The 5,000-nt window shown below is 53.4% G+C and overlaps 1 non-coding gene across 1 annotated transcript in view; it reads left to right on the top strand.

Moving 5' to 3' along the window:
- Window positions 1-3,303: 3,303 nt before the first annotated feature.
- LOC124582223 overlaps window positions 3,304-5,000 on the top strand; it is a 1,910-nt gene continuing 213 nt past the window's right edge. Inside the window, exon 1 of the ribosomal RNA XR_006973810.1 lies at window positions 3,304-5,000. This exon is cut by the window's right edge and continues 213 nt beyond it. This is a non-coding gene — a ribosomal RNA (small subunit ribosomal RNA).

Consider the following 5,000-nt stretch of genomic DNA (forward strand, 5'->3'; position numbering starts at 1 on the left):
AACCTAACCCGTATTGTACCTTAACCTAACCCGTATTGTACCTTAACCTAACCCGTATTGTACCTTAACCTAACCCGTATTGTACCTTAACCTAACCCGTATTGTACCTTAACCTAACCCGTATTGTACCTTAACCTAACCCATATTGTACCTTAACCTAACCCATATTGTACCTTAACCTAACCCATATTGTACCTTAACCTAACCCATATTGTACCTTAACCTAACCCATATTGTACCTTAACCTAACCCATATTGTACCTTAACCTAACCCATATTGTACCTTAACCTAACCCATATTGTACCTTAACCTAACCCATATTGTACCTTAACCTAACCCATGTTGCGCCTTAACCTAACCCATGTTGCGCCTTAACCTAACCCATGTTGCGCCTTAACCTAACCCATGTTGCGCCTTAACCTAACCCATGTTGCGCCTTAACCTAACCCATGTTGCGCCTTAACCTAACCTATGTTGCGCCTTAACCTAACCTATGTTGCGCCTTAACCTAACCTATGTTGCGCCTTAACCTAACCTATGTTGCGCCTTAACCTAACCTATGTTGCGCCTTAACCTAACCTATGTTGCGCCGTAACCTAACCTATGTTGCGCCGTAACCTAACCTATGTTGCGCCATAACCTAACCTATGTTGCGCCTTAACCTAACCTATGTTGCGCCTTAACCTAACCTATGTTGCGCCTTAACCTAACCTATGTTGCGCCTTAACCTAACCTATGTTGCGCCTTAACCTAACCTATGTTGCGCCTTAACCTAACCTATGTTGCGCCTTAACCTAACCTATGTTGCGCCTTAACCTAACCTATGTTGCGCCTTAACCTAACCTATGTTGCGCCTTAACCTAACCTATGTTGCGCCTTAACCTAACCTATGTTGCGCCTTAACCTAACCTATGTTGCGCCGTAACCTAACCTATGTTGCGCCTTAACCTAACCTATGTTGCGCCTTAACCTAACCTATGTTGCGCCGTAACCTAACCTATGTTGCGCCTTAACCTAACCTATGTTGCGCCTTAACCTAACCTATGTTGCGCCTTAACCTAACCTATGTTGCGCCTTAACCTAACCTATGTTGCGCCTTAACCTAACCTATGTTGCGCCTTAACCCAACACACGTTGGGCCTTAACCCAACACACGTTGGGCCTTAACCCAACACACGTTGGGCCTTAACCCAACACACGTTGGGCCTTAACCCAACACACGTTGGGCCTTAACCCAACACACGTTGGGCCTTAACCCAACACACGTTGGGCCTTAACCCAACACACGTTGGGCCTTAACCCAACACACGTTGGGCCTTAACCCAACACACGTTGGGCCTTAACCCAACACACGTTGGGCCTTAACCCAACACACGTTGGGCCTTAACCCAACACACGTTGGGCCTTAACCCAACACACGTTGGGCCTTAACCCAACACACGTTGGGCCTTAACCCAACACACGTTGGGCCTTAACCCAACACACGTTGGGCCTTAACCCAACACACGTTGGGCCTTAACCCAACACACGTTGGGCCTTAACCCAACACACGTTGGGCCTTAACCCAACACACGTTGGGCCTTAACCCAACACACGTTGGGCCTTAACCTGCTCTGTAATTGTCATACGACGCGTTAAATTAGTGTAGTGTTGCCTAACTGCAACCCCCGCAATATAGTTTGCTACTCGCACTGCCCGGTCCCCAGAGTATCGCTTCATGTTAAACACCTTGCAGCTATACACTGTAATGCGGATGGCGGCAGGACGTACATGCTCAATGCCCTTCGCAGTTGTTCATTGGCATTCGCATGGCGAAGCACAGCCTACGTTGTGGTACGGCTTGTGGCAACTGTCCGCTGATGTTGTACGTCCAAATCACACACTGTACCGCACATTGGTCCTCATGTACTGAATGATACATCGTGGTACATGTGTGACCGTACCACGACTGCGCCAACAACGGCGAACCATACGGTCCAAATATTGTGCACTCAGCTACGTGTCGTCTCCCTATAAGAGCTGGATTGCAGTATGGTATGCCGTGGATGGCGATCAGCATGAGCCGTCTGTTGATGTAGTGGCGCGTGTTGTCAGACGTAGTCGTCTCTTCTCACACACCGTGATAGCATGGTGCACTGCGTTCCACATCTGCGACATGCGACAGAGGCCGGTTGACAGTCGTTCGCGCAATGGACATCGCATACGTACGGGGGCCACCTTCCACGTGTTCGCGAAGCGTGCACATGTTGTTGCGTGTATGTGGGCAGACATAGTGTGTCGTGACACCTGACACAGGCATGCAACAATCGTTGAATTTGCAAATGGCGATGGACGTCTACGTTTGCTGGTGACGTTACGCAAATGAAGAACTGGTAAACCGTTGTGGTGCGGTTGTTCTCGCTAGAGGTGAATCAGTGATGGCGACGATCGGTTGAGCTACCAACCGGTTGTTTCAGCGATACCCACCATGCCCACGAACGTGAATGGCATGTGGGTGTGAAGCGATACGCGGCGGTGGCTGGGTGGGACCGTCCCCGGCCGGTGAGGGGGGGCCTTCCGGCGTGCTGGCCGCGCGGTGCGTGGGCGCACGCGCTACAGCCGGCTGGTGGGGGCGGCCAGTGGCAGGCGCGCCGGCCGACGGAGGCGGCAGGCGGCGCAGCTGCGCGCCGGCGCACCCTGCACGCGGCGCCGTGCGGCCAAAGTAGGTCCTCGCGGGCCCGGTGCGAAGCGCGGTGGACATCTGCAGTGTGCTGGTCCGATTGAGGACTGTGTGCGCTGAGGATGCGCCGCCGCCCGGCGCTCGGCGCTGCGACGCCGTCTGCTGCTCGGTCGCCTCTGCGGTTCTCGCAGGTGGATTGTATCGCAGCTGTGCGGACGTGTTGGCGCGTGCGCTGTGCTGGGAGAGTTCGCTTCGGCACCCAAGTGGGGCTTTTGTCCTTCTGTGGCGCTGGCGTTGGAGCTGCCGGCCACCGTAGGTGGCGCGTGTTGTCTCCCGCCGGCAATGCCACGACAGCACGCTCCCGGGCCTCTGTCGGCAGCGGCAAGCTCAGTTGGGAGCACGGGTGGTCGCACCTAAAGCGTCTACTCGCCAAACTCCGGGCGATTGCGCCTCTCTCGAACCCGACCAAGTACTTAGGACGGCGCTGCGCGCCGCCGGGACCTGAGAGGGTTTCGAGGTGTATTGTGCAGGGGAGCTCAGCCTCCTCCTGTTTGCAGAATAATTGAGCGGACGCTTGCGTGTTCGCGCGGGCCCCCGGGACACACTCCCGGGCGGCCGGCTGCTCAGCTCTAGTTGACGCAGCTCCCTGGTTGATCCTGCCAGTAGTCATATGCTTGTCTCAAAGATTAAGCCATGCATGTCTCAGTACAAGCCGCATTAAGGTGAAACCGCGAATGGCTCATTAAATCAGTTATGGTTCCTTAGATCGTACCCACGTTACTTGGATAACTGTGGTAATTCTAGAGCTAATACATGCAAACAGAGTCCCGACCAGAGATGGAAGGGACGCTTTTATTAGATCAAAACCAATCGGTCGGCTCGTCCGGTCCGTTTGCCTTGGTGACTCTGAATAACTTTGGGCTGATCGCACGGTCCTCGTACCGGCGACGCATCTTTCAAATGTCTGCCTTATCAACTGTCGATGGTAGGTTCTGCGCCTACCATGGTTGTAACGGGTAACGGGGAATCAGGGTTCGATTCCGGAGAGGGAGCCTGAGAAACGGCTACCACATCCAAGGAAGGCAGCAGGCGCGCAAATTACCCACTCCCGGCACGGGGAGGTAGTGACGAAAAATAACGATACGGGACTCATCCGAGGCCCCGTAATCGGAATGAGTACACTTTAAATCCTTTAACGAGTATCTATTGGAGGGCAAGTCTGGTGCCAGCAGCCGCGGTAATTCCAGCTCCAATAGCGTATATTAAAGTTGTTGCGGTTAAAAAGCTCGTAGTTGGATTTGTGTCCCACGCTGTTGGTTCACCGCCCGTCGGTGTTTAACTGGCATGTATCGTGGGACGTCCTGCCGGTGGGGCGAGCTGAAGGCGTGCGACGCGCCTCGTGCGTGCTCGTGCGTCCCGAGGCGGACCCCGTTGCAATCCTACCAGGGTGCTCTTGAGTGAGTGTCTCGGTGGGCCGGCACGTTTACTTTGAACAAATTAGAGTGCTTAAAGCAGGCAAGCCCGCCTGAATACTGTGTGCATGGAATAATGGAATAGGACCTCGGTTCTATTTTGTTGGTTTTCGGAACCCGAGGTAATGATTAATAGGGACAGGCGGGGGCATTCGTATTGCGACGTTAGAGGTGAAATTCTTGGATCGTCGCAAGACGAACAGAAGCGAAAGCATTTGCCAAGTATGTTTTCATTAATCAAGAACGAAAGTTAGAGGTTCGAAGGCGATCAGATACCGCCCTAGTTCTAACCATAAACGATGCCAGCCAGCGATCCGCCGCAGTTCCTCCGATGACTCGGCGGGCAGCCTCCGGGAAACCAAAGCTTTTGGGTTCCGGGGGAAGTATGGTTGCAAAGCTGAAACTTAAAGGAATTGACGGAAGGGCACCACCAGGAGTGGAGCCTGCGGCTTAATTTGACTCAACACGGGAAACCTCACCAGGCCCGGACACCGGAAGGATTGACAGATTGATAGCTCTTTCTTGATTCGGTGGGTGGTGGTGCATGGCCGTTCTTAGTTGGTGGAGCGATTTGTCTGGTTAATTCCGATAACGAACGAGACTCTAGCCTGCTAACTAGTCGCGTGACATCCTTCGTGCTGTCAGCGATTACTTTTCTTCTTAGAGGGACAGGCGGCTTCTAGCCGCACGAGATTGAGCAATAACAGGTCTGTGATGCCCTTAGATGTTCTGGGCCGCACGCGCGCTACACTGAAGGAATCAGCGTGTCTTCCTAGGCCGAAAGGTCGGGGTAACCCGCTGAACCTCCTTCGTGCTAGGGATTGGGGCTTGCAATTGTTCCCCATGAACGAGGAATTCCCAGTAAGCG

The sequence above is a fragment of the Schistocerca americana genome, unplaced genomic scaffold, assembly GCF_021461395.2.
Source record: "Schistocerca americana isolate TAMUIC-IGC-003095 unplaced genomic scaffold, iqSchAmer2.1 HiC_scaffold_404, whole genome shotgun sequence".
NCBI lineage: Eukaryota > Metazoa > Arthropoda > Insecta > Orthoptera > Acrididae > Schistocerca > Schistocerca americana.